Below are 21510 nucleotides of genomic sequence, written 5' to 3' on the forward strand. Positions count from 1 at the left end.
GACCAAAATGCCATTGTTGTGTAGGTGACACTGCCTTGGTTACCACATGTTTACACATGTCATTTTGTATGTCTTGTTCATACATGGGGACGTATGTATATGAAATGTGTCTTCTTTCTTTTTTTTTTTTTGTTTTGTTTTATTGCAGATTGTAATAGATGTAATTTTCAGTGAAGTTTTATATGTACTAGCGCATTTACCGGAATTGTTTTATTACCACAATGTATGGTTTTATCTCTTCTAGTAAATGGAATACCTACAGTGTACGGTTGGTTGTATTTCTGCTAATAAATGGATTTCCATACTTTGTCCAAGATTTATTTTGCTTATCTGGAAGGTACCGAGACCCAATCTCTACGAATCTAAAGGTGTCCATACATGAGACTGTCACCCACACGTTGCAGCAAAATGGTAACTCTGGAGGAGCTGTAGAGATCCACAGCTCAGGTGCAAGAATCTGTCCACAGGACAACTATTAGTCGTGCACTCCACCAATATGGCCTTCATGGAAGAGTGGCAGTAAGAAAGCCATTGTTGGGGGGGGGGGGCATAAGAAGTCCCATTTTTCAGTTTGCGAGAAGCCATGTGGGGGACACAGCAAACGTGGAAAAGGGTACTTTGGTCAGATGAGACAAAAATTTAACTTTTTGGCCTAAAAGCAAAATACTACATATGGTGGAAAATCAACACTGCAGATCACCCTGAACATACCATCCCCACTGTAAAACATGGTGGTGGCAGCATCATGTTGTGGGATGCTTTATTTTTTATTTTTTTCAGGGACAGGGAAGCTGGTCAGAGTTGATGGGAAGATGGATGGAGCCAAATATAGGGAAATATTAGAAGAAAACCTATTGAAGTCTGCAAAAGACTTGAGATTGGGGTGGAGGTTCACCTTCCAGCAGGACAACGACCCTAAACATACAGCCAGAGCTGCAATGGAATGGTTTAGATCAAAGCATATTCGTGTTAGAATGGTCCAGTCAAAGTCCAGACCTAAATCCAATTGAGAATCTGTGGCAAGACTTACATTTCTGTTCAGAGATGGTCTCCATCCAATCTGACAAAGCTTGAGCTATTTTGCAAAGAATGTGCAAAGAAATCACTCTAGAGTTTCTGATATAGAAAATTACTGGTAAGTGTGCCACATCCTATATATAACATGGAAATGGAGCCCCTAGGGGTGGAATTTTTGAGGCACTTGGTGCCTCAAAAATCCCACCCCTAGGGGCTCTATTTCCAAAGCTGGTACAGACATCCCCAAAAAGACTTGCAGCTGTATTTGCAGCGAAAGGTGGTTCTACAAAATATTGACTTGGGGGGCTGTTTTATTCAAATTGTAATCATATGATCGCTATGACTGGTCATAGCAATCCCATGATGAGTGGCCAGGTACCAAGCTCCTTGATCCAATGGACATGGTGGAGATGGGATCCTGCTGCACTGTGCCCATGTGCTTAGTAATGTACCAGTACATCGCTGAGCCTGTAGCTGCTGGCCGATCGCAGTGAAATTACTGCAAGTAGTTAAATCCATTGTTCTTTTTGCTTACATGTGTATACAGAACTGCACCAATTTGTGCTTGTGAATGCTTTTCATACAAATGTGCAGAGTGAACGCCACCATCTTTCCCTCTGTGCGCTCACCTGAGGGTGTGGACCTATACATACAGTACAGTACATTTCAGGTGCTTCAAACACCTTCTGAAGATATCTCTGGTTCTACTACAAGGAACACTCTTGATTAATCTTGCAGTATGGTACAGCAGAAGGGGTTATACTATGATTCAAGTGATGAGTACCTCAACTTAAAGTGGTTGTAAACCTTTTGTGTTTTTTCACCTTAATGCATCCTATGCATTAAGGTGAAAAAACACCTTGCACTCTCCGGCCTCCCGTGCCCCCGTTTTACTTACCTGAGCCCCGAACGTCCGTGGGCTCGTTCCCACGCCGTTTTCCAAAGGCTTTTCATTGGTTGGATTAATAGCAGCAGCGCAGCCATTGGCTCCCGCTGCTGTCAATGACGCGGCACGCTGGGGGGCGGGGTAGAGTCATACACTTGGCGGCTATGGCCGCCGAGTGTATGACACGGGAGCACACCCGCAAAGGTAACCCCCTCGGGAGAGCGCTTCCCAGAGGAGGTTAGCTCTTGCGGGGAGAAGCTGCCGTGGGACCCCAGAAGAGGACGATCGGGGCCACTCTATGCAAAACGAATTGCACAGTGGAGGTAAGTTTTTTTTTTTTTTTTTTTTTTTTTAACTCTTTTAAAAAAAAAAATATTGTGCTTTCTGCTAGCTTATGCCGCAAAACATGTAGAGGACCCTGTCAAGATCTGCATTCTGGTGCCCCTTGTGTTCATCTGCCTTTTTGAATATTATGAACAATGTACAGCTGTAACTATTTTATATATCATTTTTGTATGGACTTGTCCCCTCCCCATTTTAATCATGTTTTCTATTTAATAAATTGTTATATTTTATCATAGTCTCGCCTAAGTCCTTGGGTCCTTGGGTACCGAGGTTTGGAGAAAATTGGACTACCGGGGGGCATGTTTGGGGCAGTCCCAGGTATTCCCTGCCATATGTACCGTACTTTCGTATAAGACGACATTTTACACTAAATAAGAACGGACAAAAAGCAGGGGTCGTCTTATATGCCGGGTATAAAGCGGGAGTCGTCTTATACGCCAGCCGCCCACTGGATATTCAGCCCTCCGGATGCTCGCTGAGTGTGCGGTAACGCCTGTATACATACAGCATACACTGCCAAGCCAATCCCGGCGAGTGACGCACTCCACCAATGAATACAGAGCCTGCAGGCTATATACAGTAGCCTGTTCGGATTTTCGGTGACAGTCAGAGGCGCGGGCTGATAATGTCACAGCCTCTGCCAATCCGAGCAGGCCCTGCACTCAACAACAGAAGGCATAGTTCACCGTGACTGGCCCAGCGCGGTACACTGCATGCATACTGTGAGACGGCATTACCGCACATCCAACAGGCTGAGAGGGGGTCATCTTATATGGTGAGTATATCACAATACCACCATTTTAAATTAGGGGGTTATCTTATATGCCCAGCCGCCTTATACGCCAGCAAATACGGTACACATTTTGGCCAGCCATGGTGCAGACATTGTTTCCCAAAGACAGCACCATTTACCAAGACCGTAATGCTCCGATTCACACAGCTGGTGTTGTCAAGTTGTGATTTGACCAGCATGCAGACAAAGTCTATCACCTTCCCAGGGGGCCGCAGTCATGGGACCTCAATATCATGGCCACTATGGTCATTTCTGGAGAACGAGGTTCGGGCTCGTTTACCACCTCCTGGAATCTCTGTGAGAACTGGAATTTTTTTTGCATGAACAGTGGTATCAGATTCCATTATCCGCCATCCAACACCATATAAGGTAATGATTTCATTTGACCTGGTGTTGCCATACTTTTGTCCAACCCTTGTATGTGCAGATACCGCTGTCAACCTGTCCTGCAGGAAGAATTGACTAGCTGTGTCTGATTTTTGCCCACTGCTCGTCTTCTGAAGAGACTTTCAGCCATCCTATGCCCAGTGGCAAGTCAAACAATGTTCTACTTTTTGTTGAGAAAATGTGAGAAACCTCTGCACTTGATCAGCAGGGGTGTCATGTGCCAGTCATCTGTTTGAACAAATCTGTCAAGCAGCGTCGGAGCAACCCGCAGGAAACCATTGCTTTTTTAATGGGATTCTAAAGCTGCACTGCACTTGTGCAGGGAAAGATTAAAAGCTGGGGTTCACCCGTACATAACACTTTTTCCCCTTAGATGGATGCTCGTTTTGTCTAGGGGAATCGGCTAGTTGTTTTAAAATATGAGCTGTACTTACCGTTTTCGAGATGCATCTTCTCCGTCGCTTCCGGGTATGGGCTGCGGGACTGGGCGTTCCTATTTTGATTGACAGTCTTCCGAGATGCTTCCGACGGTCGCATCCATCGCGTCACGATTTTCCGAAAGTAGCCGAACGTCGGTGCGCAGGCGCAGTATAGAGCCGCACCGACGTTCGGCTTCTTTCGGCTACTAGTGACGCGATGGATGCGACCGTCGGAAAGCCTCTCGGAAGACTGTCAATCAAGAAGGAACGCCCAGTCCTGCAGCCCATACCCGGAAGCGACGGAGAAGATGCATCTCGAAAACGGTAAGTACAGCTCATATTTTAAAACAACTAGCCGATTCCCCTAGACAAAACGAGCATCCATCTAAGGGGAAAAAAAATTTATGGGTGAACTCCCGCTTTAAGGTAATAATCCAGAAAGTAGTTTATTGATTGGGATAGTAGCCAATGATTTTCAGGGGGGGCTGAAATTGTCTTGTTTCATCATGGCTTAAGAGAATGTGAGGTTGACAATCTGGAAATCCAGAGGTAACTGGTGATTTGGCTTGTGTTTATACAAACTGCACCACAGTATCGTTCAACTATAATTATAGTTTAATAAAGCCCAAATCAAAAATGTGTTGCAGCTAACTGATCATTAGTTGTGATGGCTGTATTCGTTTTCTTTTTTTCACCTGGTGCTTTGGCCAATAACACACCTCCTGTATTAGAGTACCCTCACTCTGGATGAAGGAGCACAGGGGGCACCTTTTGGACAGCAGCATTGTCTGTCTGTGGGGAGGGGAGTGTTAGATGTACTAACAGATTTAAAGTGATTGTAAACGATCACCTTGTAAAACAACCCATTCTGTTTAAAATAGAAATTAAATGCAAAACATTTGTGTATAGATATAAAAAAAACATAAATACCCTTTTTCCATTTTTTATTAGGGCTGTTACTGATCAAAAATTTTCTGCTCGATTAATCTTCTTTTTTTTTTTTTATCGATTAATCGGCTAATTTTGATTAATTACAACGCACATACAGATCCAACTACTTTTAGCTGATCTCCTTGCAGGCCGATTCCCAGTGCAGCTACCAACCACTGGAAAAATGGATAGCAGGATACAAAAAACACACAAAGGCAGCGCTCGATGGGAATAGCATTAAAACTTGTATAGTCTTCAAGTAGGTAACAAAATAAATATTTCACTGGAGATAAAATCGATGTAGCTACATAAACTGTAACAATGGTGCGAGTAATACCAAACGGTACCAAAAGCAGTCATAAAAACATGTAGCTAAGTATGATACTGGTATAAAAATGTGTACAACGATACCACTGCTGAATCCAGATGAGGAGAGGTTAACATCAGTCCGTCGGCATGTAGATGTCCCATGAAGGGAACTATCACAACTCCCAGTGGATGGTTGTAGAATCCAAGGTTGATAGAGAGAAAGTGTAACAGCCCTTGCGTGTGGCAGATAGTAAGGTCCCGCCGGCATGCAGATATGAAGGCACAGCAAAGGAGCCCTTCAGATGGACACGGCAATCCCCACCGGTGTCCGTGACATCACCGGATCTCCGACGGAACTCCCTGAAGGCCCGGAAGCCGGCGGAGAGGTGAGTACCAATCAAAAGAATTTTAATCGATCAAAAAAATTTAAGATTAATCGATTAATTAAAAGTTAATTTGCACAGCCCTATTTTTTTTATAAGTGATCACATCCCCTCTGTTCTCATCTGCATAGAAGCTGGGGGGGGGGGGGGGGGGCTGCACACTAAGCTTCCCAGTGAATGGCTGTGCAGGAGGTCAGGACAAGTCTGATCATTGGAGTAGAGCAGGCTGACTTCCCAGCATAACTGGAGAACTGACCACGGTGTAGCGCCTGCAAACCGACCTGAAACAGCCACTGCTGTGTCTCCAGTGTGAAAGCCCAGAGGGCTTTCACACTGGAGCGTTGCACTAGCAGGACGATAAAAAAAGTCCTGCTAGCTGCATCTTTGGAGCGGTGAAGGAGCGGTGTGTAACCCTTTTTCGGCTGCTAGCGGGGGTGTAAAACCACCCAGCTAGTGGCCCGAATAGTGCAGCGAAATTGGCGCCGCCCCAGTGTGAAAGGGGCCTTAGTGTGGTCAGTTTTTAACAGGAAAGCAGAGTGACTAGCAGGAACACCAGGGATTTCACACAAAGGAAGCAATACAAAGAGAACATGATATTTTCTCATACAAGTATACGGTACAGCAGTCACATATCAGGAATATGAAGTGTTGGGGTACCAATATATATATCAAACTGAAGCCAAACTCTGGCCTATACTTTATAAACAGTTACAGTAAAAAAAAAATCATTTGGAATAATAGTTTCATATAAATCTGTTAATTGTAAGCACCACTGTTTTAGTGTTTAACCCCTTAACGCCCACCGCACGCCTATTTACGTCCACAGAATGGCACGTACAGGCAGATGGGCGTATATATACGTCCCCGCCTTCTAGCGGGGCGGGGGTCAGATCGGGACCCCCTCCTCTGCGTGCGGCGGGCGGATTCCCGCGGGGAGCGATCCGGGACGACGGCGCGGCTATTCGTTTATAGCCGCCCCGTCGCGATCGCACCCTGGAGCTGAAGAACGGGGAGAGCCGTATGTAAACACGGCTTCCCCGTGCTTCACTGTGGCGCTGCATCGATCGAGTGATCCCTTTTATAGGGAGACTCGATCGATGACGTCAGTCCTACAGCCACACCCCCCTACAGTTGTAAACACACACTAGGTGAACCCTAACTCCTACAGCGCCCCCTGTGGTTAACTCCCAAACTGCAACTGTCATTTTCACAATAAACAATGCAATTTAAATGCATTTTTTGCTGTGAAAATGACAATGGTCCCAAAAATGTGTCAAAATTGTCCGAAGTGTCCGCCATAATGTCGCAGTCACGAAAAAAATCGCTGATCGCTGCCAATAGTAGTAAAAAAAAAAAAAATTTATAAAAATGCAAAAAAACTATCCCCTATTTTGTAAACGCTATAAATTTTGCGCAAACCAATCGATAAACACTTATTGCGATTTTCTTTACCAAAAATAGGTAGAAGAATACGTATCGGCCTAAACTGAGGAAAAAATATTTTTTTATATATGTTTTTGGGGGATATTTATTATAGCAAAAAGTAAAAAATATTGAATTTTTTTCAAAATTGTCGCTCTTTTTTTGTTTATAGCGCAAAAAATAAAAACCGCAGAGGTGATCAAATACCACCAAAAGAAAGCTCTATTTGTAGGGGGAAAGGGACGCCAATTTTGTTTGGGAGCCACGTCGCACGACCGCGCAATTGTCTGTTAAAGCGACGCAGTGCCGAATCGCAAAACCTGGCCTGGGCATTTAGCAACAAAATGGTCCGGGGCTTAAGTGGTTAATAGTTTGTCTTTTGAAAAAGAACAAACTTACTGGCCCGATCACCAGATAAAAATATAAGAAAGAAAGGCTAAAAGGTAAAATGAATGTAGCCATCACATCTAAGAAATTCTAATATAAAAAATGTTTGCTTTTGGGTAACTTCACTTTAGCTTATTTTTCAGCTGGTCCCTAAAGGGTAATAACAAAATGACAAATAAAAAATAATAATATGGCGTATACAACTGCTACACAAATCATATTGTAATTGAATGTTATTAAAAATGACCTTTCCTTTTCAATCTGAAGCGCTGTAATCTTCCATATAATGCAATATGACTACCTGGAGGTGTTCTGTACACAAATGGTGTAAAGAACGCCCCCAGAAATGTCATTTCCTGCTTGTGTGATTGGCTCACCAATTTCCCCCAAAGTCTACACTAAGATACAAGTCAGATATCCGGCATCCCCTGCAACAACAATGTAATTCTTGGTGAGATACTCCTAAGGGGAAATCGCGTCTAAAGGAATATAGGGCCAGATTCACGTAGAGCGGGCGCAATTTTACGTAACCGGTTTACGTTACACCGCCGCAATTTTTCCGATTTAGTGCCCGATCCACAAAGCACTTACCTGGAAATTTCCGGCGGTGTATCGTAAACAGGTCCGGCGCAAGGCGGCCCAATTCAAATGGGGCGGGTACCATTTAAATTAGGCGCGCTCCCGCGCCGGACGTACTTCGCATGCTCCAGTCGCAAATTTCCCGACGTGCTTTGCGCGAAATTACGACGCGCCGACGTTTTGTGAATCGCGACGTGAAAAAAGAGTTACGCCGGGAAAAGTAAAACATTTTCAAATAATTCAAAAGCGACGCGGGAAAGACAGGCATACTTTAACATGGTGGAGTACTTTTACACAATGTTAAAGGTGCCCTATCTTTGCGACGGAAATCTAACACTCGCGACGACGGGAAAAAGCCTCGTGGATCGCCGTAACTCCTAATTTGCATACCCGACGCTGGTTTACGATGCAAACTCCCCCCCAGCGGCGGCCGTGGTACTGCATCCTAAGATCCGACAGTGTAAGTCCATTACACCTGTCGGATCTTCTGCCTATTTATGCATAACTGATTCTATGAATCAGTCGCATAGTTAGAAACAGAGATACGACGGCGTATCAGGAGATACGCCGTCGTATCTCTTTTGTGAATCTGGCCCGCAGATCCTGCCAATTTCCTCAGAGTTTTGCAGGTGCAGAAGCTGAGTTATAATATTGGCACATGGACACAGACAAACAAACAGCTATTCCTTCAGAATAACAAAAGTTAGGAATCTGCAAAAAAGTTTGTTAAAATCCTGGCAATGTACATACAGTGGGGAAAATAATTATTATTTGATTCCCTGCAGATTTTGTAAGTTTGCTCACTTACATAGAAATGAAGGGTCTGTAATTGTTATCATAGGTGTATTATAAATGATAGAGAGAGAATATCAACCGAAAATCCAGGAAAAACAGGCTACAAATGTTATAAATTGAGTTGCAGTTCAGTGAGTAAAATAATTATTTGATCCTCAAGCAAAACATGACTTAGTACTTGGTAGAGAAACCCTTGTTGGCAAGCACAGAGGTAATACGTTTCTTGTAGTTGGTGACCAGGTTTGCACAAATCTCAGGAGGGATTTTGGTCCACTCTTCTTTACAGATCTTCTCCAAATCCTTACGGTTTCTTGGCCGTCAGTTGGCAACTCGAAGTTTTGGCTCCCTTCATACATTTTCTATAGAATTAAAGTTCTGGAGACTGGCTAGGCCACTCCATGACCTTAATGTGCTTCTTCTTGAGCCACTGCTTTCTTGCCTTGGTGGTATATTTTGGGCTATTGTCATGCTGGAAGACCCATCATCTGTGTTCTGGCTGAGTGAAGAAGGTTCTCATACAAGATTTGACATGGCCCTGTCTTTTCTCCGCTCTCCCCTATGGGGGGATCGGATGAGCACGGACCGTATGTCCATGTTCACCCGATCCGATCCGCCAGACGGAAGAAAAATAGGATTTTCTTCCGTACGATTTTGCGGATCATTGCGGAGGCGGGTGATTACGGGTGTCAGCGGATGGTCATCCGCTGACACCCGCAATCACATAGGGACCAATGTATGTCCCATTTATATCCGCAACGGATGGATGAAAATGCGGACATACGGTCCGCACGTGTGAAAGGGGCCTTAGTGTCATAGTCAGCATTTTTCTTCCTCCAAAAATGTCAAATTGATGCCAAAGAGCTTAATATTGGTCTTTTCTGACCAATACACTTTCCCCCAAACCTTCTCTAAGGGCCCATTCACACCCGCTAGAGGGGAAAAAATCCATTATTCTCAATGGAAATGGTTCACATCTCCACTCCAAAATGCCTAAAGCCGAACAAGTTCTGGACCCTTTTTTGTCGCTCGAATCCGGCTGATTTGGGCGTTTTTGAACGTTTATATTCCCATAGAAACTAACGGAAACGCTCGATTCAAGCGTCTAGCGCGACAACAAGCGTTTCTACAGGCGTTTTGTCGCTTTAACCACTTCCAGACCTGCGCACGACGATGTACGTCCTGTTTTTAAAGATTGATATCTCGGTAACGGCAGCAGCTGCTGCCACAACCGAGGTATTAATCTTTAGTGTGCGCGGTCTGGTACACGATAACGGCGGTCTCCGCGGCGGATTCGCCGCGAGATTGCCGTTATCGGTGGCGGGAGAGGGGCCCCCCCCTCCCGCCGCTCTCCCGCGCCCTCCGCCACTTACCGGAGCCGTCGGTATCGGCGGAGGAGATCGGGACTGTTCGGCAGCTGAGCGGGGACGAGACTGAAGGAAAAATCTCCTTCGCCCGTCCCCATAGCTCTGCTGGGCGGAAGTGACGTCAAAAGGTCAGTCCCACCCAGCCTCTTAAAGAGACAATTTTGACAGTTTCAAATTTTTTTATTTTTTTTTGCATTTTAGTCTAATTATGAGATCTGAGGTCTTTTTGACCCGAGATCTCATATTTAAGAGGACCTGTCATGCTTTTTTCTATTACAAGGGATGTTTACATTCCTTATAATAGGAATAAAAGTGATCAATTTTTTTTTTCAGTGTAAAAAGTAATAAAATAAATAAAAATAAATAAGAAAACAAAAAAATTTTTTTTTTAAAGCGCCCCGTGCCGACGAGCTCGTGCGCAGAAGCGAACGCATACGCGAGTAGCGCCCGCATATGAAAACGGTGTTCAAATCACACAAGTGAGGTATCGCCGCGATCGTTCGAGCGAGAGCAATAATTCTAGCCCTACGCCTACTCTGTAGCTCAAAAAATGCAATCTCTATAATTTTTTAAACATCGCCTATCGAGATTTTTAAGGGTAAAAGTTTGACGCCATGCCACGAGCGGGCGCAATTTTTAATCGTGACATGTTGGGTATCATTTTACTCGGCGTAACATTATCTTTCACAATATATAATAAAATTGGGCCAAATTTATTGTTGTCTTATTTTTTAATTAAAAAAAGTGATTTTTTTCCAAAAAAAGTGCGCTTGTAAGACCGCTGCGCAAATACGGTGTGACAAAAAGTATTGGAATGACCACTATTTTATTCTCTAGGGTGTTAGAAAAAAAATATATAATGTTTGGGGGTTTTAAGTAATTTTCTAGCAGAAAAAACTGTTTTAGTCTTGCAAACACCAAATCTGAAAAACACCTAAGGTCTGGAAGTGGTTAATCTGTTCTGTGAAATAGAATATTCACACAGGAAGAAGATAAAAAAAATCTACAAACATAGCAACAAATGATGAAAGATGATAATTTTTCCTATTGGCTAAAATAAAAAACAAAGAAGTTCAAAAACGTCAGACAACGCTGTATGCAAACGTGCGACAAAACGCCGGAAAAAATGCTCAAAAACGCTACGCTCAGGTGTGAATGGGGCCTTAATGCTTTAGATATTCATTGGCAAACTTCAGACGGGCCTGTACATGTACCGCGTTGAGGAGGGGGACCTTGCGGCGCTGCAAGATTTCAATCCAATTTGTATTTCTTTAATTTGCGAATAATCGCAAACGGTGGTCTCCTTCTCGCCAAGCTTCTTGCTGATGGTTTTGTAGCCTTGTAGCCTTGTGCAGGTCTATAATCTTGTCCATGATGTCCTTTGGTCTTGTGTTTGAATGGAAGAAAGATTCTGTTTTATTGTTGGTTGGTAAGGGGATCAAATACTCAGTATCATCTGAGTTCTGCCTGAGCTTCACACAAGGCATGGTCACAAATTGGGCTTCTGGCAGGGGAGTAGCTGACAGGCAATAATAGCAGAGATTAAGAAGTAAAGTATTTCAACATGATTTAATAGTTTAATGGTTTAATTGCTAATTTCTTTAAAGAAAGGCCCATCATCCATATGTTTTTATCTCTGTAGGGGACCAAGTAACTTGGTCCTGTAAAAATGTGTCCCTTAGTTTCTATGCGGTGTGGTCAGACAGGTTTTCCCACCTGTCTAACAATGCTGCTAGAAAGACAGTTTTATGAAAGAAAGCTCTACTCTCTGCTCTAACATTGTGTGATCCACAGGCTGGGCTGTGTATGTGTAAAAGCAACCACTGATACATTGTAGACACAATGCCACAGTGCTGAGTGGCCAGTCCCTCTTTTAAAGGGTCACTAAAGGAAAACATTTTTCTAGCTAAATAGCTTCCTTTACCTTACTGCAGTCCTGGTTTCATGTCCTCATTGTTCGTTTTTGCTTTGATGTTGCTGTAATTCCTCTCTGTTCTGGACGCTTCCTGGTTGTCTGTTTCCTGATAACCACAGTACTGGGAGATTTCTCACTGTGGTCACTAATCAAGGAGGTGAGATTACTGTGTCTAAGGCTCCATTCACACCTAGGCGACAAAACGCCCGACGCTCGATACGCTGGAGGGGCGAATTTCCATTGCTGTCTATGAGATGGTTCACATCTCACGCCGAACGCCGTACGCCTGCCGCCTGAAAACAAGTCCCGGACCCTTTTTTTCAGGCGGCATTGGCGTTCGGCCATAGACAGCAATGGAAATGATTTGTGAAAAAAAAAAAAAAAAAGTTACACAAATCGCGGCAAAATACGCTGCATACGCGGCGTTACAATGTGAATGCAGCCTAAAACCCCTCAGCACCAATCCAGTTTCGTTTTACAAAGCATCACTGCCCTCTATTGGCTCTCTGGCTTTGTACATCAGAGAACCAGGAAACAACAGCGAAAAAAACAAAACAAAACTAAACCGTAGGTACATTATATGATTGGTTTTTATCTATTTTTAAAAGGAATCAGTTAACTATTATGTCTCTATAAATAAATGGTGATTCTGCGCAACATATCACACTAATGGAATAGTGATATCACATAAGCAAGATAAATGTAAGAGCTGACAAATAATCAGCATATAGTATTAAATGCAAGGAGAATAGTGAGTCCAAATATAAATATATATATACTCAAATAGTGAGTCCAAAATATATAATACTCATAAGGCGAATGTGCAAAAATATATAAAGAATATTGTGCAAAAAAACCGGAATGGAAGTTCAATCCCAATAGTAAACACAAATCAGCTGTCAGGGCAGATATTCTGAATGCACTGGATGAAGGTGAGCACCAGCTCTATGGTGTGAGTGCACGGCCGTGCGATAGAAGATAAACCAGATCCCTGGCTGAGCTCCCGGGACTCTTACCTCTCAGCCCTCCTAAATGGGCATTGATGTACAGGTCACTCGCAGCCTTCTATGGGTGGTCCCTGATGTTTCCTCTCTTGATCTGATGGATCCTTCCTTAAAGCGGTAGTTCACCCCCCCCCCCGACACATTTTACCATCGAGACAGGCATTGTAGCGCGAGCTACAGTATGCCTGTCCCGATTTTTTTAACCCCGTACTCACCTTGTAGTCGTCCATCGTAGATTTCGGCTCCCGCGGGGAATGGGCGTGCCTATGGAGAGGGAGGATGATTGACGGCCGGCCCTGGCACGTCACTCTCCCCGAAGACAGCCGGAGTAGGTCTCGGCTCTTCACGGCGCCTGCGCACAGGCTATGCGCACGCGTCGTGAAGACCAAGCCTATTTCGGCTATTTCCGGAGAAGCGTGACGCGCCAGAGCCGGCCGTCAATCATCCTCCGTCTCCATAGGCACGCCCATTCCCCGGTATCTTCGATGGACGACTACAAGGTGAGTACGGGGGTAAAAAATTCGGGACAGGCATACTGTAGCTCGCGCTACAATGCCTGATTTTAAGGTAAAAGAAAGAAAAAAATTTTTTTTTTCCCGTCGATAGGGTGAACCCCCGCTTTAATTGGGACAGATGCTCCTCAAAACCAGATGGATGATGTGGGTTATAAGAGAGAGAGAGAGGGGACTCCCATAGTGAGGTAACGTTTGGTGCAGGTACCTGCACCAAACGTTACCTCACTATGGGAGTCCCCTCTCTCTCTCTCTTCTAACCCACATCATCCATCTGGTTTTGAGGAGCATCTGTCCCAATTAAGGAAGGATCCATCAGATCAAGAGAGGAAACATCAGGGACCACCCATAGAAGGCTGCGAGTGACCTGTACATCAATGCCCATTTAGGAGGGCTGAGAGGTAAGAGTCCCGGGAGCTCAGCCAGGGATCTGGTTTATCTTCTATCGCACGGCCGTGCACTCACACCATAGAGCTGGTGCTCACCTTCATCCAGTGCATTCAGAATATCTGCCCTGACAGCTGATTTGTGTTTACTATTGGGATTGAACTTCCATTCCGGTTTTTTTGCACAATATTCTTTATATATTTTTGCACATTCGCCTTATGAGTATTATATATTTTGGACTCACTATTCACTATTTGAGTATATATATATTTATATTTGGACTCACTATTCTCCTTGCATTTAATACTATATGCTGATTATTTGTCAGCTCTTACATTTATATTGCTTATGTGATATCACTATTCCATTAGTGTGATATGTTGCGCAGAATCACCATTTATTTATATTCCTGTTTTATGTCATGTAAACATAATTAGGTTTTGCTGCACTATATATTTTTGGTGGATTCACTCATTTAGGATCCATTTTAGCGCAAAAGCACTTGTCACTTTATTATGTCTCTATACCCAGTGTAAACAGTCATTTCAGCTAAAACATGTTTTCCCTTTAGTGACCCTTTAAGGCTAGTTAGGGTAATAGGGGGTTAACCAGAGGTCAAATGTTACTTTCCTTAAAGTGATTACAAAGTTTCTCTTTTTTTTTTTTTTTTTTAAATAACAAACATGTTATACTTACCTCCTCTCTGCAGTTGGTTTTGCACAGAGTAGCCCCCATCCTCCTCTTCTTGGATCTGCGTGTTTCCCCAGGCAGCCCATCCCCCATACAGTTAAAAAAAAACACAAACGGGGAACACATTTAACCCTTTGATCACCCCTGATGTTAACCCCTTTCCTGGCAGTGTCATTAGTACAATGTTAGTGCATATTTTTAGCACTGACTACTGTAATAATGTCACTGGTTCCCATAAAAGTGTAAATGTGAGTTCGGTGTCCGATATGTTCACCGCAATGTCGCAGTCCCGCTAAAAATCACTTATCGCCGCCATTACTAGTAAAAATAAATAAATAAATAAAAATGTCATAATTCTATCCCCTATTTTGTAGATGCTTTAACTTTTGTGCAAACCAATCAATATACGCTTATTGGGAATTTTTTCCAAAATACCCAATTTTTAATACCAAAAATAATAAGTAGAATATATATCGGCCTAAACTGATGAATAGTATACATTTGTTTTTTAATATTTTTGGGGATCTGTATTACAGCAGAAAGGAAAAAATATATATTTTTTTTCAAAATTGTCGGTCTTTTTTTGTTTATAGCGCAAAAAAATAAAAGGTGACAGAGGTGATCAAATACCACCAAAAGAAAGCTCTATTTTTGGGGGGGGAAAGGACGTCAATTTCGTTTGGGTACAACCGCGCAATTGTCAGTTAAAATAACGCAGTGCTGTATTGCAAAAAAATTGCCTGGTCATTAAGGGGGTAAATCCTTCCGGGGCAGAAGTGGTTAAATACACCAGACTGTAATGGCATTCAGTATCAACCCTCTCCATACCAGAAATGTGTGAAAACATGAGATCACCTCCTGTAGAGAGGTGAGTGGAGGAATCCTTCTATTCATCCATAAAATTCAATACTTTTTAATGGTGGAGACGCACTCAGGCTGACTCAGTTTAGTTTTGGCAGGAGAGGGAAAGTCACTACTACCGGAACACAGCGCCACCTACTGGATGCAGCTAATTCTACGGCAGTACATTGCAGTTCACAGACAGCGGCCACACCAATGTGTAATAGAAATGTTTCACTTGAACCCTCTTGGCCTAAACCAGTGTTTCTCAATTCCAGTCCTCAGGCCCCCCCAACAGGTCAGGTTTTCAGGATTTCCATTATTTTGCACAGGTGATTTGATCAGTTTCACTGCCTTAGTAATCACCACAGCCTTTTCATCTGAGGGAAATCCTGAAAACCTGACCTGTTGGGGGGGCCTGAGGACTGGAATTGAGAAACACTGGCCTAAACCAACTATAAAGTGAACTGAAAACTGGGGGCCAGATTCAGATAGGAGATACGACGGCGTATCTCCTGATACGCCGTCGTATCTCCAAGGCCGGCCGGTCGTATCTATGCGACTGATTCATAGAATCAGGTTACGCATAGATATCCCTAAGATCCGACAGGTGTAAGTGACTTACACCGTCGGATCTTAGACTGCAATTCCAGGCCGGCCGCTAGGTGGCGCTTCTGTGTCTTTTACGCGTCGAATATGCCAATGAGCATTTACGCCGATTCAGAAACGAACGACCGCCCGGCGCTTTTTTTTTACGTCGTTTGCGTTCGGCTTTTTCCGGCGGAAAGTTACCCCTGCTATAGCAGGGGTAAGTGCGGCGTATCCTATGTTAAGTATGGCCGTCGTTCCCGTGCCAAGTTTTAAAATTTTTACGTCGTTTGCGTAAGTCGTTCGCGAATAAGGCCGGACGTAATTTACGTAAACGTCGAAACCAATGACGTCCTTGCGACGTCATTTGGAGCAATGCACGCTGGGAAAATTTCCAGACGGCGCATGCGCTGTTCGATCGGCGCAGGGACGCGCCTGATTTGAATAGTACACTCCCCCTAGCCGCGGAATTTGAATTCCGCCGGGGGATTTACGATACGCCGCCGCAAGTTTTGAGGTAAGTGCTTTCTGAATTAAGCACTCACCTCAAAAACTTGCGGCGGCGGATCATAAATCAGATAGGTTACGCGGATCTAAAGATCCGCGTAACCTATCTGAATCCGGCCCTGGAATTTTAAATTTTATAGGATTAGATTTCAGGTTTATTTTTTAATCTGCAATGTAATGGCTCATTCACCCTTGCAGTAGCCTTTGCTTTTCAGAGGGAGGTTGACAGGCGGCTGGGAGGGGATATGTTGTCTCCTCACTGATTTAACCCCGAAAAGCCTGCATCACTCTCGCCACAACTGTGTGCATTACAAAATGGTTGCGGTGCGCCCCCTAATCATTTGGCGGTGGTACTGCTCATCGAATGTTATGTAAAGAAGGAAAAGAAAGGCGCGTAGTCTGATGCATGAATCATTGAAACAAGGAGTTTATTATAAACAAAACGGGTATATACAAAGACATACTACGTATTTGTATATAGAAATAAAAAGCAATGTTAGAAACGTGGTAGATTGATATGTGGTGTTATCCACACAAGAGATACTCGAATAATTGACTAACGCGTTTCAAGGGTTTTCCTCTTCTCCAGAGCCTTAGAGAGCCAAATCGAATATGTTTTAAAATGTATAAAATAGATAGAGGAAGCTGGATGGGTAGTATAACACTACATAGGTTGTATCATTTTGCGGGCGGATTCTCTTTTGCTGTAGGGCTATATCCTTCCACATCACAGCACTCTAAATAAAACAAGACACCAGAGAAATATAGATAGAGGTGGAATTACAGATGCTAATGCAAATATTAAAATCAAAGAAATATATAAAAAAAAAATATGTATAAAGACATTCAGTGGTCCACGTCTACAATTATGTATGGTACTAGCCAGCATTTATATATATATATATATATATATATATATATATACACACACACATACACACTCTTGCGCCATGTCCGCAGCCTTTTACAGTCTATTGTGCCATGTATGCAGTCTCTGATCATCTCTTGTGCCATGTCCGCAGTCTTACAGTCTCTTGTGCCATGTCTGCAGTCTTACAGTCTCTTGTGCCATGTCTGCAGTCTCTGATCTCTTGTGCCATGTCCGCAGTCTTACAGTCTCTTGTGCCATGTCTGCAGTCTCTGATCATCTCTTTTGCCATGTCTGCAGTCTCTGATCATCTCTTGTGCCATGTCTGCAGTCTCTGATCATCTCTTGTGTCATGTCCGCAGTCTTACAGTCTCTTGTGCCATGTATGCAGTCTCTGACCATCTCTTGTGCCATGTCCGCAGTCTTACAGTCTCTTGTGCCATGTATGCAGTATCTGACCATCTCCTGTAGCATGTCTGCAGTCTCTGACCACCTCCTGTACTATGTCCGCAGTCTCTGACCACCTCCTGTACTATGTCCGCAGTCTCTGACCATCTCCTGTAGCATGTCTGCAGTCTCTGAACATGATAATGACATTGTTGAAAAGCATCAGAGCATGGGTGACCTTAAAATGATGCCCAAAAAGTTCTGCGGACGCCCATGATCACACACCCTTGGATTGTACTAATTCCCAGTGGAAGGGGACACATTACATCACACATCCTCGGATTGTACCAATTCCCAGTGGAGGGGGGCATATTACATGGGACACATCTTTGGAAGGGGACATATGACATCACACACCCTTGGATTGTACTAATTCACAGTGGAAGGGGAGACATGACATCACACATCCTCGGATTGTACCAAATTGCTCTTGAAGGGGACACATCATTGAAATTGTACAATTCATCACACATCCTTAGAATGGGGACCACTTTTCTCTTAAAGAGGACGCGTGACAACAACAACACACATCCTCGGAATGTACCAATTCCCTTTGCAGGGGGACACATCACACATGCTTGGAATGTACCATTTCTTCCAGGAAGGGGACACATGACATGCCACATCCTCAGAACATACCAATCCCCCCCGGAAGGTGTCGCAGCACATCACATATCCCTCCCCACCACACACATCACGCGGCTTTCCCGGGGACCTCAGTGACGTCGCCGCCAGCTGTATTCCAAAACAATCTCGTGAGAGGTCCGCTACGGAATCACGTGATCTCGCCGGGGCCCGGTGCGGATCACGTGATCGCGGTGTAGAGGCGGAGCCCGGAGGGTGAGGAGTCAGTGGGGCGAATAGAGGTAAGTGTGTGTGTACAGCGGACTCATCACTGCCTGGAGATGTCAGAGCACCCCCTACCGGTGATGTCACCTACCTGTGCGCTCTCTCCTCTGCCTGTATAGATATGATGTATACATACTAGAGGAGCACACTGATTACTTCTTATTAAAGTGGACCTGACCTCCTATATACGTCACATAGAGGCTGTGTACAGACCCCCTATAGTAGGGTCAGGTGACTATGTATATATATATATATGATGTATACAGAGGTCACTATATACCAATGATAGTGAACCTTGGCACCCCAGATGTTTTGGAACAACATTTCCCATGATGCTCCACTACACTGCAGAGTGCGTGAGCATCATGGGAAATGTAGTTCCAAAACATCTGGGGTGCCAAGGTTCACCATCATTGCTCTACACAGAGTATATTTATACACCGTGTACATACGGTATCTCAAAAAAGTAAGTACACCCCTCATATTTTTGTAAATATTTAATCATTTCTTTTTATGTGACAACACTGAATAAATGACAATGTAAAGTAGTGAGTGTACAGCTTGTATAACAGTGTCAATTTGCTGTCCCCTCAAAATAACTCAACACACAGCCATTAATGTCTAAACCGCTGGCAACAAAAGTGATGTCCAAATTGGACCTAAAGTGTCAATATTTTGTGTGGGCACCATTATTTTCCAGCAGTGCCTTAAAGCGGAGGTCCACCCTAAAATTTAACTCCATCACAATAGCTTCCCTGTAATATACACTAAAACATTATGTAAAAAAATTTTTTTTTCTTGCCACTAAATTGTTTTTACTAGGCAGATTTGCTAATTTACCTAGTTCCTGGACCACGGTGTGTCTTCTCCCTTCCTAAGCCGAGTGGCCTCCTGGGAAATGAGTGTCATCATTTCCCAGGAGTCTGTGCGCTTTCCTCTGCCGAAAACAAGCGCCGTTTTACTGCGCATGCACGAGGTTCGAGAGGTGCATGCTGGTTACCCAGCATGCACCTCTCCATGAAAACCAGGAAGAAACATGGACTGGGCTTCACATGCCCACACATATGATGGCAGCGGCCACAACATGAGCTACAGGATATAAGGCAAGTGTTTGCAATGATTACTGGATCGATTGGGGAGTTTTTTTATATGTTTTAGGGAATATTTAATGTAGTTAATTTTAACCATGTATGTCTGTTTTAACCACTTGTCCCCCAAGGACGTCATATGACGTCCTCGACTTTGTGCGGTGATATCTGAATGATGCCTGCAGCTACAGGCATCATTCAGATATAACCGTCTTTTGCCGGCAAAGCTGCGCACGATAAGAACAATCATAGCGGCAGTTCTGCCACTTAATCATTCTTATAGGCAGTGGGAGGGGACATCCGGTGCTTCTCCGGGCTCTCCCGTGCCATCGGGGGCCCAAATAATGAATCGACCGGTGCCGGCTCACGACGATAGAGATTTCCGGTGACCAGATGGTCACCAGTCATCTCTATGACTGTCAGACGCCCAGGCGCGACGTTGTGACGTCACGCCCGGGTACCCGGAAGTAAACAAAGCCGCAATCGCGGCTGTCGGCATGAGATCCGTGATTTTTTTTCACAATCTCATGCTTTCAAGCCTGAAGGAGAGATGTGGGGTCTTATTGACCCCACATCTCCCCATAAAGAGGACCCGTCACAGTGATTCCTATTACAAGGGATGTTTACATTCCTTGTAATAGGAATAAAAGTCATAAAAGAAAAAAGTCTAAAAATAAAAAAAACGAAGTACAGTTTTTTTAAAGTGCCCCTGTCCCCGGTGAGTGAGTGAGTGAGAAACTTATATAGCGCAACACATGCGAACTGAATTGCCTCTGGGCGCTTGGTATCCATTCCCTGGGCCCTCAGAGGAGATGGGACTTGATCTTTCTCCTGAAGGCCAGGTGGTTTTCCTCCAGTCGGATGGTGGTTGGTAGAGCGTTCCATAGTCTGGGTCCTTGGACCGCAAATCTTCGTTCTCCTTTGGACTTGTATTTGGCTTTGGGTATCTGGAGTAGATTTTGGTTGGTGGATCGCAGAATGCGATTGGTGTTGTGAGCTTTTAGTTTTTCGCATAGATATTGGGGGGCATTTCCTTGAATACACTTATGCGTTAGACAGAGAGCTTTGAAAGTGATTCTGTCTTTTACGGGCAACCATAGAAGGGATCTCAGTGAAGGTGAGATTGATTCCCATGTTTTTTTCCCAATCACAAGTCGAGCGGCCCTTTTTTGAACGACTTGCAGACGAGTGATTTGGTATTTTGGGAGTCCTAGATAGAGGGCATTTGCATAGTCAAGTCTGGAGTTGATAAGTGTCCCCACCACGACTGCTATGTCTTTTTTTGGGATAAAGGGAGTGAGTCTGCGTAGAAGGCGCAGCAGATGGTGCGATCTGCCCCCTACTGACCCGGTAGCTCGCGCTCAGAAGCGAACACGCATGTAAGTCCCGCCCACATATGCAAACGCCGTTCAAACCCCACATGTGAGGTATCGCATGCGTTAGAGTGTGTGCAACAATTCTGGCACTAGTCCTCCTCTGTAACTCGAAAATAGTAACCTGTAAACATTTTTAAAGCGTCGCCTGTGGAGATTTTTAAGTACCGAAGTTTGGCGCCATTCCATGAGTGTGCGCAATTTTAAAGCGTGACATGTTGGGTATCTTTTTACTCGGCGTAACATCATCTTTCACATTATACAAAAAAATTTGGCTAACGTTACTGTTTTGTTATTTTTTAATTTGTGAAACCGTTCCCCCCCCCCCCCCAAAAGGCGTTTGAAATATTATTGCTCAAATACCGTGCGAGAAAAAAAAGTTGCAATGACCGCCATTTTATTCCCTAGGGTGTCTGCTAAAAAAAA

The 21510-nt window shown here is 44.0% G+C and overlaps 1 protein-coding gene and 1 long non-coding RNA gene across 2 annotated transcripts in view; one reads left to right on the forward strand and one right to left on the reverse strand.

Moving 5' to 3' along the window:
- Positions 1–16864: 16864 nt before the first annotated feature.
- On the reverse strand, positions 16865–18453 carry LOC120933178. The gene is made up of 2 exons (XR_005748069.1): positions 18364–18453; positions 16865–17196 (listed from the first exon to the last, which is right to left on the reverse strand). It is a non-coding gene; the product is annotated as an uncharacterized LOC120933178 (long non-coding RNA).
- Positions 18454–18550: 97 nt separating this feature from the next.
- DDHD2 (DDHD domain containing 2) overlaps positions 18551–21510 on the forward strand; it is a 55204-nt gene continuing 52244 nt past the window's right edge. Inside the window, exon 1 of the mRNA XM_040346235.1 lies at positions 18551–18640. The gene's annotated coding sequence lies outside the window, so the exon portion shown is untranslated. The remainder of the gene's footprint in view (positions 18641–21510) is intronic.

The sequence above is a fragment of the Rana temporaria genome, chromosome 3, assembly GCF_905171775.1.
Source record: "Rana temporaria chromosome 3, aRanTem1.1, whole genome shotgun sequence".
Classification (NCBI taxonomy): Eukaryota; Metazoa; Chordata; class Amphibia; order Anura; family Ranidae; genus Rana; species Rana temporaria.